Here is a 21,081-nt window from a genome sequence, read left to right as displayed (position 1 = left end):
CTGCTGCTGCTGCTGCTGGCTGTCCAGCAGCAGACTGAAGGTGGCTGCTGCTGTGCACAGGTATATAAAGGCTCAGAGCCTATTATGACACGCGCAGCCAGCGTTCCATTGCCACATTCCATCTACTGCAGGCAGGATACCTGGCTGGCTGAATGTCGCTGAGAAGCTCACAGAGACCGCCATAAGCAACAGTTTAACAGAATGCCACAGACTAATCAACCAAACTTTTTGGGTTGGGTTCTCTTTTATAGTCTGCAGGCATTAAATGAAAGAAGTCAGTGTTCCAGCAGAAGGAGACAACGTTTCAGAAAAGGCATTGTAGCAAACCAAAAAAGAAATTTTAAGCGCAGCAGAGTAACCAGCGCACATACCTGTTAGCTCAGGTGAGTTTAAAAGGCTGCTGTTGATAACAAGGGCATTTGCTAAATAGATGGTGTGTGTGCAACAATATACTGAAAGGTCAATTATATTGTGCAGCTTATCTCACCACCTGTAGTTATTTAGGTGAAAGCTCCAAAATGCTTGCCTAATATGTCTGTTTATCCAAAAGGAAGTAAAAAGGGAGAGCTAGAAAGATAGCATTGCATCACATTACATGGCAATGCAATGCACAGTTGCTGAAGTTGAACCAAAATGAGCTTGTAATCTGGCTTCTGCAACTTTGAACATGAAAAATCCAATGAGGAGAAGAAAAGCAAAGCCAAAGAGTCCATCCCAAAATCCGACAAACAAGCAAAATGAACAAAAAACATTGAATTCAATTCTTTCTGATTTTAGAAACTGCATTAAAGAAGGGGTGCACCGGTCCTGGAGATACTGCAATACCAGGTCAATGCGTGGAGTGGACAGAGCAAGCTCTTTTTCCATCTCCCTGTTCTAAAAATCCATTTAATATATGGTCCCCAGATAGGGGACGTATCAGATATTAAACTGATAAGAACAGATACTACACTTGATCTTAGCCAAAAGGCCGAGAAGCGATAACCAGAATTGGTTTCAAACTACGGAGCCACCCAAGGATCCTGAAAAGTCCATTTGTGGAGATGAGCTCCTGGACTCCCGTTAAGAAGACATGTTGTCAACCTCTAGATCCCTTACATGCCTGCACTTTTCGGCTTGCTGCTGCTGCAATCCACGCGTTTTAGATCTGCATAACTCCACCTCTTTAAACACAGCACCTTCACCCCCTGCTGTTCCCACCCGCCTCAACACCGTTGGAAGGGAGGAGAACCAATTAAGGCGGGGGGTGGGGTGGAACGAGCAGCTGTCTACCCTTAGCAGGAGGGCTCCTGATTACATACCTCTCCTGCTGCTGCTGCTGCTGGCTGTCCAGCAGCAGACTGAAGGTGGCTGCTGCTGTGCACAGGTATATAAAGGCTCAGAGCCTATTATGACACGCGCAGCCAGCGTTCCATTGCCACATTCCATCTACTGCAGGCAGGATACCTGGCTGGCTGAATGTCGCTGAGAAGCTCACAGAGACCGCCATAAGCAACAGTTTAACAGAATGCCACAGACTAATCAACCAAACTTTTTGGGTTGGGTTCTCTTTTATAGTCTGCAGGCATTAAATGAAAGAAGTCAGTGTTCCAGCAGAAGGAGACAACGTTTCAGAAAAGGCATTGTAGCAAACCAAAAAAGAAATTTTAAGCGCAGCAGAGTAACCAGCGCACATACCTGTTAGCTCAGGTGAGTTTAAAAGGCTGCTGTTGATAACAAGGGCATTTGCTAAATAGATGGTGTGTGTGCAACAATATACTGAAAGGTCAATTATATTGTGCAGCTTATCTCACCACCTGTAGTTATTTAGGTGAAAGCTCCAAAATGCTTGCCTAATATGTCTGTTTATCCAAAAGGAAGTAAAAAGGGAGAGCTAGAAAGATAGCATTGCATCACATTACATGGCAATGCAATGCACAGCTGCTGAAGTTGAACCAAAATGAGCTTGTAATCTGGCTTCTGCAACTTTGAACATGAAAAATCCAATGAGGAGAAGAAAAGCAAAGCCAAAGAGTCCATCCCAAAATCCGACAAACAAGCAAAATGAACAAAAAACATTGAATTCAATTATTTCTGATTTTAGAAACTGCATTAAAGAAGGGGTGCACCGGTCCTGGAGATACTGCAATACCAGGTCAATGCGTGGAGTGGACAGAGCAAGCTCTTTTTCCATCTCCCTGTTCTAAAAATCCATTTAATATATGGTCCCCAGATAGGGGACGTATCAGATATTAAACTGATAAGAACAGATTTTTTTTTTTTTTTCCCTCAGATGGGGAAATCCACGGTCTATAGTCACGACCAAAGGAACTTCCTTCCAAACAGCTGCATCATCTCAACGACACAAATGCTGCTCCCATCATCACCGGAAAATTTTTATTTCTTCTTTTTAAACCTTACACAGAAAACAAGATCAAGAAGTATTTACAAAATATCTCCACTTTTTAACTTTCCATATTCCCTCCGCATCCACTTCCCCTCTCCTCTTTTTGTCCCATAGGAAACACACATACATCTTCCCCATAATCACCTTCACACTATCCTTTACAGCAATTTCCTTCCTTTTAAACACATACACATTCCTCACATCCCATAACACTTCCTTTATACACGCAAGCATCAACCACAAGACTCTTTCCTTCGTCCCATCACATATTCCCAAACCAAACATAAACAACTCAAAGGACAACAAATTCACACCACACAATTCTTTACACAAAGGCCCCATTCTCCCAATCACATCTCTAGCATACTGGCAATTCCAAAAAACATGCAACACACTTTCCCTTCCACCACAGCCATTTCTTGGACACGTTTCACTCCTCACTAAACCTCTATTCCTCTGAAACTCTCTTACTGGCAACACTCCATGCAAAGACTGCCACACAACCTCACTCTGCTTATTTGTCATACCACCCATCCGCACCTTCTTCCATACTTTTTGCACATCACACCTTCTCACCAAATTTATTCCACTCTCCATTTCTCTACACTCAATCATCCTGTACACAGCCTTCTTATTTCCCAACAACCTCACATCCACATCACACAACTCATACTTCACCAAAAACTTATAAACCCACACATACCACACGGGCACCTCAAAAGCAACCGGACACCGCAAATCCCTCTCTCTCCACTTCAAACGAAAAGAATAAGCCCCAAATAAATATCCACACATACATGAAAACTTTCCATCGCCCATAATCACTTTCAGCACAAACACCACAATATTCACACCCAAAAAAACTTCTAAATTTGGAAAACCCAAACCACCTTTCTCCATACGCTTCACCAACACTTCCCTCCGCGCCCTCTCCATTTTAGAATTCCACAAAAAAACAAACAAAATCCTATTCAATCCTCTCAAAACCATATAACCTGGTGGAAACACAACTGCAACATATAAAAAAATAGGCAACACCACGCTTTTAATGACTAAGATTTTTCCAAAGAAAGTAAGGCTTCTCAACTTCCAAAAACATAACTTCTTTTCAACCTTCTCTTTCGCGTCATCCCAACTTTCTTTCCCATCCAATCTTTCTGAAAACTTCACTCCCAAAACCTTAATGGGCCCACTCACTACGTTCACACCTACATCTCTACTCAAAATACCACTTCCAAAAACCTTACACTCACTCTTTTCCCAATTCACTTTAAATGCAGACGCACCACAAAAGATAGACACTAACAACTTCACCCGCCTCACCGAACATTCAGAATCACATAATACACACACGTCATCCATATAACCACTCACCTTCCACTCTCTTCCTCCACCTCCCGGCACTTGCACACCTCGAACCACTTTATCCTTCCTCAACATACACAACAAAGGTTCAATTGCACAAATAAAAGCCACAGGGGATAACGGACACCCCTGCCTCACGCCCGAATGCACATTCACTCTCCTACCGACATAACCGTTCATTAAAACACAACTATAAATATCTGTATATAGACTTCTCACTCTCCCAACAAAATCAGCAGGAAAACCCATTCTCAGCAACACTCTAAACAAAAAACCATGCGACAACCTATCATACGCCTTTTCAAAATCCAGGCTCAACAAAAACACACTCTTCTTCCGGCTCATACAATCCCATAGACAATCTCTCAATATACACACACACTCGTGAATCCGTCTCCCAGGTACTGCACAACACTGCTCATCCCCAATCACACTCTCTATCACATCACGCATCCTATTTGCCATTAATTTTGCGTAGATCTTATAATCACAGTTCAATAATGTTATTGGCCTCCAGTTTTTCAGACTCTTCAAATCACCCTTTTTCGGAATCAATACAACCATACCTGCACGCATACTACCTGCCACCTCCATATTTTCCCACATATACTTACAAAAATCCACAAAATCACTCCCAATCACATCCCACATCATGCGGTAAGATTCTACTGGAAGACCATCCTCCCCCGGCGTCTTATTCAAAGCCATACTACACATAACCTTCCATACTTCATCACTTGTCACAGCATCCATCAGCCTCTCTCTTTCCGCCTCATTCAATTTACTCTCTAACGTACTCAAAACATCATTCTCCAAACACTCATCCCTCCACTTTACAGCATACAAATCCTCATAAAACTTTGCCACTTCCTCACACATATCCTCTCCACTCACCTCGCTTCCATCTGCTCCATTCAACACACACATATTTTGCTTTTTCCCAAAAACCTTCTTGAAAAAAAAACGTGAACATTTTTCATCATACTCCAAATGATCAACTTTTGCTCTAAAGACAATACTCCTCCCTTTTTCCAACAAGAACTCATGAACCTCCTTTTTCACTTGTAAAATATCCTCCTCCACCTCCATCCCTCCCTCCCTCAATTTATACAAGAAACTTAAACGTGCATTTAAACTCACAAAATGTCTCCTCTTGACTGCTGCCATCTTATAACCCAAATTTTTGAAAAAAATTTTTGTCTGTTTTTTAACCCAATCCCACCACCCACAAACATTCCCAAAACCATTTTTACACTCACACCACTCCTCATACCGTCTTGCATATTCCTTTCTTACTTCCTCATACTCCAATAACTTAACATTCAACTTCCACAAACCTTTCCCAAACACCCCATTCACATTCACATCCAACTCACACGACATGCACACATGATCTGAAAACAAAACATTCTCCTGCTTATAGTCAACAGGAATCATATTTTTTGAAATAAAACAGTAATCCAATCTAGATTGTATTCTTCCACTTTCGGAAAAGAAGGTATTTAACAAAGGCCTCACTTTACATACACTTTGCATATCATGCAAATCAAAATCACTAACCAACTCTAACAAAGTTTTCCCAGACACATCCACATTCACTCTCCCCACATCACAATTCATATCACCCACAATCACCACAGGCATTCTTCCCGGAACAAAAAGTTTAATTTTTTCAAATAACTTTTTCCGGTCATTTTTCTCCACCGGCGCATAAACATTAATAACACAAAATTTAACATTTTTATACTCAAAATTTGCTAAAATGCACCTCCCCACATCAATCACCACATAATCACTCAAAACCACCTCCCTCCCTTTAACTAAAATCCCCACACCATCATTTTTATTACATGCACTCCCCGACCACACAGATGCTCCATGAGACCATTCATCTCCTCTCACCCCATCCACCACTCCACACTCTTGCAAACAAAAAATCGATGCATTCTTCATAGCCAAAAAATCAAAAATTGCAGCCCTCCTGGCCTTATTTTTAAACACTCTCACATTTTGTGAAATTATAGTAAAACCCATTTTTTCCTTTTTTAAACCTCCTAAAAAAAACGAAAACAGAAAAGTTACAAAAACACTACAAAAACTCCACTCACAAGAAAAAGCCTTTGACTTAAGTCAAAGCTTATAATAGGCATTATCACGCATATTGCAAGGCAACCTTAACCAGCACCCCCACTATCTTCTTCCACCATCTGAACCGAGCAACTCGTTTCCGAGCCGCTAGCAGCATCACCATCACCCCACCTTGCTTTCTTGGCACCCACTTTTCGCTGCGGTGCCTTGATATCTTCTTCATCATTTGCCCCACCACCCTCCCTGTGACATTTTCTACTCCCCCCACCCTCATCGGAGAAGTACTCCTCAATATTCTCAGGATCTGAAGGGTGTGATGACCCTTCCCCAGTTTCCATACAATCTGCAGCATCTACAACGTCCTGAAAGTCCAACGTATCCGGACACCTTCCTTCTCCCGCTGCATTCATCTGCCCCTCCATTCTCCTCAATTCTTTCACAAGCTCCTTCTCCATTTTAGGTGCCTTTTTCTCCTTCTGGTAAGCAGGCCTCAGACTCACAGTTTCAGGGGCAGACCTTTCACTCCGCCTCCTCTGCTCTCTCTCCATTCTAGCAGTTTCTCTTTCTATCTGCTGCAAAACCCTCCTCTCCTCCTCCTCCTTTTTCCTCTCCTTATCAGTTTTCCTGGGCACACCCTGCGGGCAATCTTTAAACATGTGCTCACCACTTCCACACATGTCACAAGCCTTGGGCTTCGGGCACGCACTTGCCACATGCCCCTCCTCTTTGCAGTTACGGCAACATTGCCCTTTCTTACATGCATCCTGCACATGTCCAAAGCAGTAACATTTCCTGCAATACATAGGCTGCCCTACACAGTAAAGGAAGCCCCTATGTCCCGCCACAGAAAAATTCGCAGGAGGATGTCTAAAGCCTCCCACACTTCCAGGATCCTTCTTCAGTTTCACCCGAAACTTGTATTTGCAGTTGAAAATACCTAAAGAATTAAACTGCTTTTCCCCTTTACGCACATAATCACAGTACCGTGCAAGGAAGCCTTCAAGCAATGCTGGCTCAGTAAAAGGGTTATAAACTGTTACCCACACAATCTTTTCTTGAAGTCCAAACAAGGGTTCAAACCACACCCCTTCCAAGAAAGGATCATCAGTGTGACTCCGAAGCCACTCAAACACATCAAGGCAGGTATTTTCTTCTACAAAAGACACGTCATATGTACCTGATTTAGGAAACTCGTTGACGCTGTAGAAGTCGCCTCGTTTTGCTCCAGCTTTTCCTTCCAAAAGTTTCTCCACGATGAAGGACACATTATTCCTCTCGGAAACTGATGGATCCACTCCAATTCGGATAGTATTCTTCACGAAGTTCATCTTCAAAACCTGTCGGTATAATACCACAGAAAATCGCCAAATCCTTTCGCAAAAAGGCCTGGATTCCTCCAGAGAACTCGCACCTATCAGGCTGCAACCAAATGGTCTTAGCCAAAAGGCCGAGAAGCGATAACCAGAATTGGTTTCAAACTACGGAGCCACCCAAGGATCCTGAAAAGTCCATTTGTGGAGATGAGCTCCTGGACTCCCGTTAAGAAGACATGTTGTCAACCTCTAGATCCCTTACATGCCTGCACTTTTCGGCTTGCTGCTGCTGCAATCCACGCGTTTTAGATCTGCATAACTCCACCTCTTTAAACACAGCACCTTCACCCCCTGCTGTTCCCACCCGCCTCAACACCGTTGGAAGGGAGGAGAACCAATTAAGGCGGGGGGTGGGGTGGAACGAGCAGCTGTCTACCCTTAGCAGGAGGGCTCCTGATTACATACCTCTCCTGCTGCTGCTGCTGCTGGCTGTCCAGCAGCAGACTGAAGGTGGCTGCTGCTGTGCACAGGTATATAAAGGCTCAGAGCCTATTATGACACGCGCAGCCAGCGTTCCATTGCCACATTCCATCTACTGCAGGCAGGATACCTGGCTGGCTGAATGTCGCTGAGAAGCTCACAGAGACCGCCATAAGCAACAGTTTAACAGAATGCCACAGACTAATCAACCAAACTTTTTGGGTTGGGTTCTCTTTTATAGTCTGCAGGCATTAAATGAAAGAAGTCAGTGTTCCAGCAGAAGGAGACAACGTTTCAGAAAAGGCATTGTAGCAAACCAAAAAAGAAATTTTAAGCGCAGCAGAGTAACCAGCGCACATACCTGTTAGCTCAGGTGAGTTTAAAAGGCTGCTGTTGATAACAAGGGCATTTGCTAAATAGATGGTGTGTGTGCAACAATATACTGAAAGGTCAATTATATTGTGCAGCTTATCTCACCACCTGTAGTTATTTAGGTGAAAGCTCCAAAATGCTTGCCTAATATGTCTGTTTATCCAAAAGGAAGTAAAAAGGGAGAGCTAGAAAGATAGCATTGCATCACATTACATGGCAATGCAATGCACAGTTGCTGAAGTTGAACCAAAATGAGCTTGTAATCTGGCTTCTGCAACTTTGAACATGAAAAATCCAATGAGGAGAAGAAAAGCAAAGCCAAAGAGTCCATCCCAAAATCCGACAAACAAGCAAAATGAACAAAAAACATTGAATTCAATTCTTTCTGATTTTAGAAACTGCATTAAAGAAGGGGTGCACCGGTCCTGGAGATACTGCAATACCAGGTCAATGCGTGGAGTGGACAGAGCAAGCTCTTTTTCCATCTCCCTGTTCTAAAAATCCATTTAATATATGGTCCCCAGATAGGGGACGTATCAGATATTAAACTGATAAGAACAGATACTACACTTGATCTTAGCCAAAAGGCCGAGAAGCGATAACCAGAATTGGTTTCAAACTACGGAGCCACCCAAGGATCCTGAAAAGTCCATTTGTGGAGATGAGCTCCTGGACTCCCGTTAAGAAGACATGTTGTCAACCTCTCGATCCCTTACATGCCTGCACTTTTCGGCTTGCTGCTGCTGCAATCCACGCGTTTTAGATCTGCATAACTCCACCTCTTTAAACACAGCACCTTCACCCCCTGCTGTTCCCACCCGCCTCAACACCGTTGGAAGGGAGGAGAACCAATTAAGGCGGGGGGTGGGGTGGAACGAGCAGCTGTCTACCCTTAGCAGGAGGGCTCCTGATTACATACCTCTCCTGCTGCTGCTGCTGCTGGCTGTCCAGCAGCAGACTGAAGGTGGCTGCTGCTGTGCACAGGTATATAAAGGCTCAGAGCCTATTATGACACGCGCAGCCAGCGTTCCATTGCCACATTCCATCTACTGCAGGCAGGATACCTGGCTGGCTGAATGTCGCTTTGAAGCTCACAGAGACCGCCATAAGCAACAGTTTAACAGAATGCCACAGACTAATCAACCAAACTTTTTGGGTTGGGTTCTCTTTTATAGTCTGCAGGCATTAAATGAAAGAAGTCAGTGTTCCAGCAGAAGGAGACAACGTTTCAGAAAAGGCATTGTAGCAAACCAAAAAAGAAATTTTAAGCGCAGCAGAGTAACCAGCGCACATACCTGTTAGCTCAGGTGAGTTTAAAAGGCTGCTGTTGATAACAAGGGCATTTGCTAAATAGATGGTGTGTGTGCAACAATATACTGAAAGGTCAATTATATTGTGCAGCTTATCTCACCACCTGTAGTTATTTAGGTGAAAGCTCCAAAATGCTTGCCTAATATGTCTGTTTATCCAAAAGGAAGTAAAAAGGGAGAGCTAGAAAGATAGCATTGCATCACATTACATGGCAATGCAATGCACAGTTGCTGAAGTTGAACCAAAATGAGCTTGTAATCTGGCTTCTGCAACTTTGAACATGAAAAATCCAATGAGGAGAAGAAAAGCAAAGCCAAAGAGTCCATCCCAAAATCCGACAAACAAGCAAAATGAACAAAAAACATTGAATTCAATTCTTTCTGATTTTAGAAACTGCATTAAAGAAGGGGTGCACCGGTCCTGGAGATACTGCAATACCAGGTCAATGCGTGGAGTGGACAGAGCAAGCTCTTTTTCCATCTCCCTGTTCTAAAAATCCATTTAATATATGGTCCCCAGATAGGGGACGTATCAGATATTAAACTGATAAGAACAGATTTTTTTTTTTTTTTTTTTCCCTCAGATGGGGAAATCCACGGTCTATAGTCACGACCAAAGGAACTTCCTTCCAAACAGCTGCATCATCTCAACGACACAAATGCTGCTCCCATCATCACCGGAAAAATTTTTATTTCTTCTTTTTAAACCTTACACAGAAAACAAGATCAAGAAGTATTTACAAAATATCTCCACTTTTTAACTTTCCATATTCCCTCCGCATCCACTTCCCCTCTCCTCTTTTTGTCCCATAAGAAACACACATACATCTTCCCCATAATCACCTTCACACTATCCTTTACAGCAATTTCCTTCCTTTTAAACACATACACATTCCTCACATCCCATAACACTTCCTTTATACACGCAAGCATCAACCACAAGACTCTTTCCTTCGTCCCATCACATATTCCCAAACCAAACATAAACAACTCAAAGGACAACAAATTCACACCACACAATTCTTTACACAAAGGCCCCATTCTCCCAATCACATCTCTAGCATACTGGCAATTCCAAAAAACATGCAACACACTTTCCCTTCCACCACAGCCATTTCTTGGACACGTTTCACTCCTCACTAAACCTCTATTCCTCTGAAACTCTCTTACTGGCAACACTCCATGCAAAGACTGCCACACAACCTCACTCTGCTTATTTGTCATACCACCCATCCGCACCTTCTTCCATACTTTTTGCACATCACACCCTCTCACCAAATTTATTCCACTCTCCATTTCTCTACACTCAATCATCCTGTACACAGCCTTCTTATTTCCCAACAACCTCACATCCACATCACACAACTCATACTTCACCAAAAACTTATAAACCCACACATACCACACGGGCACCTCAAAAGCAACCGGACACCGCAAATCCCTCTCTCTCCACTTCAAACGAAAAGAATAAGCCCCAAATAAATATCCACACATACATGAAAACTTTCCATCGCCCATAATCACTTTCAGCACAAACACCACAATATTCACACCCAAAAAAACTTCTAAATTTGGAAAACCCAAACCACCTTTCTCCATACGCTTCACCAACACTTCCCTCCGCGCCCTCTCCATTTTAGAATTCCACAAAAAAACAAACAAAATCCTATTCAATCCTCTCAAAACCATATAACCTGGTGGAAACACAACTGCAACATATAAAAAAATAGGCAACACCACGCTTTTAATGACTAAGATTTTTCCAAAGAAAGTAAGGCTTCTCAACTTCCAAAAACATAACTTCTTTTCAACCTTCTCTTTCGCGTCATCCCAACTTTCTTTCCCATCCAATCTTTCTGAAAACTTCACTCCCAAAACCTTAATGGGCCCATTCACTACGTTCACACCTACATCTCTACTCAAAATACCACTTCCAAAAACCTTACACTCACTCTTTTCCCAATTCACTTTAAATGCAGACGCACCACAAAAGATAGACACTAACAACTTCACCCGCCTCACCGAACATTCAGAATCACATAATACACACACGTCATCCATATAACCACTCACCTTCCACTCTCTTCCTCCACCTCCCGGCACTTGCACACCTCGAACCACTTTATCCTTCCTCAACATACACAACAAAGGTTCAATTGCACAAATAAAAGCCACAGGGGATAACGGACACCCCTGCCTCACGCCCGAATGCACATTCACTCTCCTACCGACATAACCGTTCATTAAAACACAACTATAAATATCTGTATATAGACTTCTCACTCTCCCAACAAAATCAGCAGGAAAACCCATTCTCAGCAACACTCTAAACAAAAAACCATGCGACAACCTATCATACGCCTTTTCAAAATCCAGGCTCAACAAAAACACACTCTTCTTCCGGCTCATACAATCCCATAGACAATCTCTCAATATACACACACACTCGTGAATCCGTCTCCCAGGTACTGCACAACACTGCTCATCCCCAATCACACTCTCTATCACATCACGCATCCTATTTGCCATTAATTTTGCGTAGATCTTATAATCACAGTTCAATAATGTTATTGGCCTCCAGTTTTTCAGACTCTTCAAATCACCCTTTTTCGGAATCAATACAACCATACCTGCACGCATACTACCTGCCACCTCCATATTTTCCCACATATACTTACAAAAATCCACAAAATCACTCCCAATCACATCCCACATCATGCGGTAAAATTCTACTGGAAGACCATCCCCCCCCGGCGTCTTATTCAAAGCCATACTACACATAACCTTCCATACTTCATCACTTGTCACAGCATCCATCACCCTCTCTCTTTCCGCCTCATTCAATTTACTCTCTAACGTACTCAAAACATCATTCTCCAAACACTCATCCCTCCACTTTACAGCATACAAATCCTCATAAAACTTTGCCACTTCCTCACACATATCCTCTCCACTCACCTCGCTTCCATCTGCTCCATTCAACACACACATATTTTGCTTTTTCCCAAAAACCTTCTTGAAAAAAAAACGTGAACATTTTTCATCATACTCCAAATTATCAACTTTTGCTCTAAAGACAATACTCCTCCCTTTTTCCAACAAGAACTCATGAACCTCCTTTTTCACTTGTAAAATATCCTCCTCCACCTCCATCCCTCCCTCCCTCAATTTATACAAGAAACTTAAACGTGCATTTAAACTCACAAAATGTCTCCTCTTGACTGCTGCCATCTTATAACCCAAATTTTTGAAAAAATTTTTGTCTGTTTTTTAACCCAATCCCACCACCCACAAACATTCCCAAAACCATTTTTACACTCACACCACTCCTCATACCGTCTTGCATATTCCTTTCTTACTTCCTCATACTCCAATAACTTAACATTCAACTTCCACAAACCTTTCCCAAACACCCCATTCACATTCACATCCAACTCACACGACATGCACACATGATCTGAAAACAAAACATTCTCCTGCTTATAGTCAACAGGAATCATATTTTTTGAAATAAAACAGTAATCCAATCTAGATTGTATTCTTCCACTTTCGGAAAAGAAGGTATTTAACAAAGGCCTCACTTTACATACACTTTGCATATCATGCAAATCAAAATCACTAACCAACTCTAACAAAGTTTTCCCAGACACATCCACATTCACTCTCCCCACATCACAATTCATATCACCCACAATCACCACAGGCATTCTTCCCGGAACAAAAAGTTTAATTTTTTCAAATAACTTTTTCCGGTCATTTTTCTCCACTGGCGCATAAACATTAATAACACAAAATTTAACATTTTTATACTCAAAATTTGCTAAAATGCACCTCCCCACATCAATCACCACATAATCACTCAAAACCACCTCCCTCCCTTTAACTAAAATCCCCACACCATCATTTTTATTACATGCACTCCCCGACCACACAGATGCTCCATGAGACCATTCATCTCCTCTCACCCCATCCACCACTCCACACTCTTGCAAACAAAAAATCGATGCATTCTTCATAGCCAAAAAATCAAAAATTGCAGCCCTCCTGGCCTTATTTTTAAACACTCTCACATTTTGTGAAATTATAGTAAAACCCATTTTTTCCTTTTTTAAACCTCCTAAAAAAAAACGAAAACAGAAAAGTTACAAAAACACTACAAAAACTCCACTCACAAGAAAAAGCCTTTGACTTAAGTCAAAGCTTATAATAGGCATTATCACGCATATTGCAAGGCAACCTTAACCAGCACCCCCACTATCTTCTTCCACCATCTGAACCGAGCAACTCGTTTCCGAGCCGCTAGCAGCATCACCATCACCCCACCTTGCTTTCTTGGCACCCACTTTTCGCTGCGGTGCCTTGATATCTTCTTCATCATTTGCCCCACCACCCTCCCTGTGACACTTTCTACTCCCCCCACCCTCATCGGAGAAGTACTCCTCAATATTCTCAGGATCTGAAGGGTGTGATGACCCTTCCCCAGTTTCCATACAATCTGCAGCATCTACAGCGTCCTGAAAGTCCAACGTATCCGGACACCTTCCTTCTCCCGCTGCATTCATCTGCCCCTCCATTCTCCTCAATTCTTTCACAAGCTCCTTCTCCATTTTAGGTGCCTTTTTCTCCTTCTGGTAAGCAGGCCTCAGACTCACAGTTTCAGGGGCAGACCTTTCACTCCGCCTCCTCTGCTCTCTCTCCATTCTAGCAGTTTCTCTTTCTATCTGCTGCAAAACCCTCCTCTCCTCCTCCTCCTTCTTCCTCTCCTTATCAGTTTTCCTGGGCACACCCTGCGGGCAATCTTTAAACATGTGCTCACCACTTCCACACATGTCACAAGCCTTGGGCTTCGGGCACGCACTTGCCACATGCCCCTCCTCTTTGCAGTTACGGCAACATTGCCCTTTCTTACATGCATCCTGCACATGTCCAAAGCAGTAACATTTCCTGCAATACATAGGCTGCCCTACATAGTAAAGGAAGCCCCTATGTCCCGCCACAGAAAAATTCGCAGGAGGATGTCTAAAGCCTCCCACACTTCCAGGATCCTTCTTCAGTTTCACCCGAAACTTGTATTTGCAGTTGAAAATACCTAAAGAATTAAACTGCTTTTCCCCTTTACGCACATAATCACAGTACCGTGCAAGGAAGCCTTCAAGCAATGCTGGCTCAGTAAAAGGGTTATAAACTGTTACCCACACAATCTTTTCTTGAAGTCCAAACAAGGGTTCAAACCACACCCCTTCCAAAAAAGGATCATCAGTGTGACTCCGAAGCCACTCAAACACATCAAGGCAGGTATTTTCTTCTACAAAAGTCACGTCATATGTACCTGATTTAGGAAACTCGTTGACGCTGTAGAAGTCGCCTCGTTTTGCTCCAGCTTTTCCTTCCAAAAGTTTCTCCACGATGAAGGACACATTATTCCTCTCGGAAACTGATGGATCCACTCCAATTCGGATAGTATTCTTCACGAAGTTCATCTTCAAAACCTGTCGGTATATTACCACAGAAAATCGCCAAATCCTTTCGCAAAAAGGCCTGGATTCCTCCAGAGAACTCGCACCTATCAGGCTGCAACCAAATGGTCTTAGCCAAAAGGCCGAGAAGCGATAACCAGAATTGGTTTCAAACTACGGAGCCACCCAAGGATCCTGAAAAGTCCATTTGTGGAGATGAGCTCCTGGACTCCCGTTAAGAAGACATGTTGTCAACCTCTAGATCCCTTACATGCCTGCACTTTTCGGCTTGCTGCTGCTGCAATCCACGCGTTTTAGATCTGCATAACTCCACCTCTTTAAACACAGCACCTTCACCCCCTGCTGTTCCCACCCGCCTCAACACCGTTGGAAGGGAGGAGAACCAATTAAGGCGGGGGGTGGGGTGGAACGAGCAGCTGTCTACCCTTAGCAGGAGGGCTCCTGATTACATACCTCTCCTGCTGCTGCTGCTGCTGGCTGTCCAGCAGCAGACTGAAGGTGGCTGCTGCTGTGCACAGGTATATAAAGGCTCAGAGCCTATTATGACACGCGCAGCCAGCGTTCCATTGCCACATTCCATCTACTGCAGGCAGGATACCTGGCTGGCTGAATGTCGCTGAGAAGCTCACAGAGACCGCCATAAGCAACAGTTTAACAGAATGCCACAGACTAATCAACCAAACTTTTTGGGTTGGGTTCTCTTTTATAGTCTGCAGGCATTAAATGAAAGAAGTCAGTGTTCCAGCAGAAGGAGACAACGTTTCATAAAAGGCATTGTAGCAAACCAAAAAAGAAATTTTAAGCGCAGCAGAGTAACCAGTGCACATACCTGTTAGCTCAGGTGAGTTTAAAAGGCTGCTGTTGATAACAAGGGCATTTGCTAAATAGATGGTGTGTGTGCAACAATATACTGAAAGGTCAATTATATTGTGCAGCTTATCTCACCACCTGTAGTTATTTAGGTGAAAGCTCCAAAATGCTTGCCTAATATGTCTGTTTATCCAAAAGGAAGTAAAAAGGGAGAGCTAGAAAGATAGCATTGCATCACATTACATGGCAATGCAATGCACAGTTGCTGAAGTTGAACCAAAATGAGCTTGTAATCTGGCTTCTGCAACTTTGAACATGAAAAATCCAATGAGGAGAAGAAAAGCAAAGCCAAAGAGTCCATCCCAAAATCCGACAAACAAGCAAAATGAACAAAAAACATTGAATTCAATTCTTTCTGATTTTAGAAACTGCATTAAAGAAGGGGTGCACCGGTCCTGGAGATACTGCAATACCAGGTCAATGCGTGGAGTGGACAGAGCAAGCTCTTTTTCCATCTCCCTGTTCTAAAAATCCATTTAATATATGGTCCCCAGATAGGGGACGTATCAGATATTAAACTGATAAGAACAGATACTACACTTGATCTTAGCCAAAAGGCCGAGAAGCGATAACCAGAATTGGTTTCAAACTACGGAGCCACCCAAGGATCCTGAAAAGTCCATTTGTGGAGATGAGCTCCTGGACTCCCGTTAAGAAGACATGTTGTCAACCTCTAGATCCCTTACATGCCTGCACTTTTCGGCTTGCTGCTGCTGCAATCCACGCGTTTTAGATCTGCATAACTCCACCTCTTTAAACACAGCACCTTCACCCCCTGCTGTTCCCACCCGCCTCAACACCGTTGGAAGGGAGGAGAACCAATTAAGGCGGGGGGTGGGGTGGAACGAGCAGCTGTCTACCCTCTAGAGTTCTGCACTCTAGAGTTAAAAATAATCTCTTTCCCCTTTGTGTCTATGCAGTTCTGGATTTCAGTTTTTAGGCTAGCAATATCATCTCCCACCTCCACCCCTAGCTCTTTGAATTTAAAAAGTGTTTGCAGTTTGGTGTTAAGATCACTAAAACATCTTTTTTTCTCTCTGGCTTTACGTCTCCCTGCTTTTATAAAAAACATTCTGACTTTTTTTTTCAAAATTTCCCACCAGGTTACCATAGGGGCATCAGAAGGTTTTTGTCGCCGCCAGGCTTGATATGCTTTAACAAAGTCTTGTCGAATCAGAGGGTCCTCCAGCAGGTAAGTACTTAGACGCCAGAGGCCCCTGTTGACCCTCTGTTCATCCCGGTATTCTAGGTGCACCTCCAAGCCCTTATGGTCAGAAAATATATTTGATGTTAAAACACATTTTACAGGGTTAAAATCATCTGATAGGAAAATAAAATCGATCCTGGAGGACACCCCTCTTCCGGACCACGTGTAACCAGGGTCCGTCGGCAGGAGTGACCTCCACGCATCGCATAATTTAAAATCAGTTATAAAATCTTTCAATAGATGACATGACTTATCCAATTTGCGTAAAGGGTCACCCCCCGCTCGTTGTTCACTAGCACAAAGACAATTAAAATCACCCCCTACGATCAGGGGAGATGACCCAGTACAGTACAATGGCAATATCCCAAATAAATTAATTCTCTCTTGCTTATCAGGGGGAGCATAAACAGTCATTACACGTAGGATAAAACCATTAAATTTAAAATGCACTAAAACCACTCTGCCTGGTACTATTTCTGTGACAGTATTTATAGTAATATTTCTCCCATAACAGAGGAAGCCCACCCCCGCTGACTTGTTGTCGTTGGAGCCAGACCAGATGGAGGGCCCCAGTCTCCAATCTGTCTTGATATCATTATAATTTAGTGCATGTTGTATCCCGCATTCCTGTAATAAACATATGTCAAAGTCAGTGGTTTCTAAGTACTTAAATAGAGCAGCCCTACGAACTGGGCTCTTTAATGACCTCACATTCAGTGAGACAAGTCTTAATGTGGGCATTCATAGGTCAGGGTGGTGGATCTTCCATGAGGACACCTGACTCAAAGCCCTGTATATCAAATTGCTCCAGGACATCTGGGCTAGAGGAACCAAACGACTCGATATTCTGTGAGCCGGCGGTTGCCCCCTCGTAGGTCACGGTTCCCAGCCACATTCCAGGAGACGCTGGGGCTTCGACATTCCGTCTCTTTTTCGGGGCAGAATCCACTAGGTCACTGGTGCAGTCCTCCTCTTCCTCCACCTCCTCCAGGGGGGGAGACTGGTCCATCAGGACAAGATCAGCAACACAGATTTCCTGATGTTCGCCACCTAGAAGCAAAGCCCCCTCATCTGGCTGGCTAATCGCCCTGGAAGATCCTGAGGCCATCGCTGCGTGGTCCCCTATAGCCAACCGCACAGGGGCACCACCCTCCAGCCCAACAGGATCGGTATCGGGAACCATCGATACGGAGGATACCCTCCCAGAAGGAGGACCCCCCCGCTCCGGTCCATGCGAGGTCCGCCCATCGTTAAGGGACTTCGATGCAGGGGCCGCCCCAGAGGGGCCTCCGGCTCCCTGCTCCATCCCAGCCTTCTCGCCCTTCGAACCACCCTCCGACGCCGGCCTGCCAGTGAAGACCGGTGGGCGCATCGGCTCAGCTTCAGAAGATGCAGCTTCTGCGTAGGTCCTGGTCCTGTTGGAGCATCCTCGGAACATGTGCCCCGCCTCACCGCAGAGATTACATTTCCTCCCAGCGGGACAGTCCTTCATTAAATGTCCATAACAGCTGCAATTATTGCAGCGGTCTACTTTCCTGCCCGTGCAGGATGTTTGGGTATGACCCATTTGTCCACAGTTCCTGCAACATACTGGCATTCCAGGATAAAATAAGTAGCCTCTGCTCTTACCGATTACGAAGGTTGAGGGAGGGTGTAGCATTCCTCCCACTCCACTAAGGTCCCTCTTTAGACGGGCCATATACCTTCTCTTGCCGCACCAGAAGCCTACCGCGTTCTTCACAGTACCCAGGTATCTCAGATCATCACAATAGCGGGTAAGGTAGGTCGAGATGTCTGCAGCTTCCACAAAGGGGTTTGGGAAATGCACCACGATGGGGATCTCGTCATAAGCATACAAGAGACAAAAGGTTAGTCCATCCAATTCATCTAAGTAGTTTTTCTCGTTTACCTTTTGTACGATTTGCTGACAGCATCCCTGGCTCTTGAAGGTGATGGTGTAAGTCCCCTTGTACTCGTTGTCCTGGAAGCAGAATATATCTTCCTGCCGAAACTCCAGAACTCCAAGAAGAATCCTATGGCAGATGTAGTCCAAATTCTTCTCCATCCTCGATGCTGCTCCAACTTCAATCCTCACGGTGTTCCGCATCCGGGCATCACCCGATGAATATGTGAGCGTTGCCGGCATCCTTCACTCAGGAACGTACCGACTCTTCTCTCTGAAAGGCGCAAGCCTTCATGGGATCCCTTCCCGTTGCTCCCGGACTAATCCTTCCTCCCAATAGCAGCAGGGGGGTTAAGTCCCTCCGAAGAGGAACGATCCCCCCAGGCCGAGAGAAAGGGTACCAAGAGCACCTCACAGGCAAGACCACACAGGTAAACCTGATAGATCGTGCCAAAAGGCCGAGAAGCGATAACCAGAATTGGTTTCGGCCTACGGTGCCACCCTCGGATCCTGAAAAGTCCATTTGTGGAGATGGCCACCTGGACTCCCGTTAAGAAGACATGTTGTCAACCTCTAGATCCCTTACATGCCTGCACTTTTCGGCTTGCTGCTGCAGCAATCCACGCGTTTTAGATCTGCATGACTCCAACTATTTTAGCACAGCACCCTCACCCCCTGCTGTTCCCACCCGCCTCAACACCGGTGGAAGGGAGGAGAACCAATTAAGGGGGGGATAAGCAGCTGTCTACCCTTAGCAGGAGTGTTGCTGATTACTTACCTTTCCTGCTGCTGCTGGCTGTCCAGCAGCAGACTGAAGGTGGCTGCTGCCGTGCGCAGGTATATTAAGGCTCAGAGCCTATTATGACACGCGCAGCCAGTGTTCCATTGCCACATTCCATCTACTGCAGGCAGGATACCTGGCTGGTTGAACGGCACTGAGAAGCTCACAGAGACTGCCATAAGCAACAGTTTAAAAGAATGCCACAGACTAATCAACCAAACTTTTGGGTTGGGTTATTTTTTATAGTCTGCAGGCGTTAAATGAAAGAAGTCAGTGTTCCACCAGAGGGAGACAACGTTTCAGAAAAGGCATTGGAGCAAGCCAAAAAAGACATTTTAAGTTCAGCAGAGTAACCAGCGCACATACCTGTTAGCTCAGGTGAGTTTAAATGGCTGCTGTTGATAACAAGGGCATTTGCTAAATAGATGGTGTGTGTGCAACAATATACTGAAAGAACAATTATATTGTGCAGCTTATCTCACCACCTGTAATTAGTTAGGTGAAAGCTCCAAAATGCTTGCCTAATATGGCTGTTTATCCAAAAGGAAGTAAAGAGGGAGAGCTAGATAGATAGCATTGCATTACAGTACATGGCTATGCAATGCAGAGTTGCTGAAGTTGAACCAAAATGAGTTTGTCATCTGGCTTCTGCAACTTTTAACATGAAAAATACAATGAGGAGAAGAAAAGCAAAGCAAAAAAGTCCATCCAAAAATCCGACAAACAAGCAAAAGCAACAAAAAGCATTGAATTCAATTCTTTTTGATTTTAGAAACTGCATTAAAGAATGAGTGCACTGGTCCTGGAAATGCTGCAATACCAGGTCAATGCGTGGAGTGGACAGAGCAAGCTCTTTTACCATCTCCCTGTTTTAAAAATCCATTTAATATATGGTCCCCAGATAGGGGACGTATCAGATATTAAACTGATAAGAACAGATACTACACTTGATCTTAGCCAAAAGGCCGAGAAGCGATAACCAGAATTGGTTTCGGCCTACGGTGCCACCCTCGGATCCTGAAAAGTCCATTTGTGGAGATGGCCACCTGGACTCCCGTTAAGAAGACATGTTGTCAACCTCTAGATCCCTTACATGCCTGCACTTTTCGGCTTGCTGCTGCAGCAATCCACGCGTTTTAGATCTGCATGACTCCAACTATTTTAGCACAGCACCCTCACCCCCTGCTGTTCCCACCCGCCTCAACACCGGTGGAAGGGAGGAGAACATTTAAGTTGGGGACGAGCAGCTGTCTACACTTAGCAGGAGTGTTGCTGATTACTTACCTTTCTTGCTGCTGCTCGCTGTCCAGCAGCAGACTGAAGGTGGCTGCTGCCGTGCGCTGGTATATAAAGGCTCAGAGCCTATTATGACACGCGCAGCCAGTGTTCCATTGCCACATTCCATCTACTGCAGGCAGGATACCTGGCTGGTTGAACGGCACTGAGAAGCTCACAGAGACCGCCATAAGCAACAGTTTAAAAGAATGCCACAGACTAATCAACCAAACTTTTTGGGTTGGGTTATTTTT

The 21,081-nt window shown here is 44.2% G+C and overlaps 6 non-coding genes across 6 annotated transcripts; all 6 read right to left on the bottom strand.

Annotated features, from left to right (window-relative positions):
* Positions 1-791: 791 nt before the first annotated feature.
* LOC141217436 (U2 spliceosomal RNA) lies at positions 792-982 on the bottom strand. The gene has a single exon (XR_012286271.1). It is a non-coding gene; the product is annotated as a U2 spliceosomal RNA (small nuclear RNA).
* A 1,115-nt stretch (positions 983-2,097) lies between these two features.
* On the bottom strand, positions 2,098-2,289 carry LOC141217629 (U2 spliceosomal RNA). The gene has a single exon (XR_012286452.1). It is a non-coding gene; the product is annotated as a U2 spliceosomal RNA (small nuclear RNA).
* A 6,124-nt stretch (positions 2,290-8,413) lies between these two features.
* LOC141217424 (U2 spliceosomal RNA) lies at positions 8,414-8,604 on the bottom strand. Its single transcript, XR_012286260.1, has one exon. It is a non-coding gene; the product is annotated as a U2 spliceosomal RNA (small nuclear RNA).
* Positions 8,605-9,719: 1,115 nt separating this feature from the next.
* Positions 9,720-9,906, bottom strand: LOC141217638 (U2 spliceosomal RNA). The gene has a single exon (XR_012286459.1). It is a non-coding gene; the product is annotated as a U2 spliceosomal RNA (small nuclear RNA).
* A 6,134-nt stretch (positions 9,907-16,040) lies between these two features.
* LOC141217413 (U2 spliceosomal RNA) lies at positions 16,041-16,231 on the bottom strand. The gene has a single exon (XR_012286249.1). It is a non-coding gene; the product is annotated as a U2 spliceosomal RNA (small nuclear RNA).
* Positions 16,232-20,338: 4,107 nt separating this feature from the next.
* On the bottom strand, positions 20,339-20,529 carry LOC141217557 (U2 spliceosomal RNA). The gene has a single exon (XR_012286388.1). It is a non-coding gene; the product is annotated as a U2 spliceosomal RNA (small nuclear RNA).
* Positions 20,530-21,081: the final 552 nt, after the last annotated feature.

This window comes from Phyllobates terribilis, unplaced genomic scaffold (genome assembly GCF_046119375.1).
Source record: "Phyllobates terribilis strain yellow unplaced genomic scaffold, ASM4611937v1 Scaffold_241__1_contigs__length_2998254, whole genome shotgun sequence".
Lineage (NCBI taxonomy): Eukaryota > Metazoa > Chordata > Amphibia > Anura > Dendrobatidae > Phyllobates > Phyllobates terribilis.
This window is presented reverse-complemented; position numbering and strand designations above follow the sequence as displayed.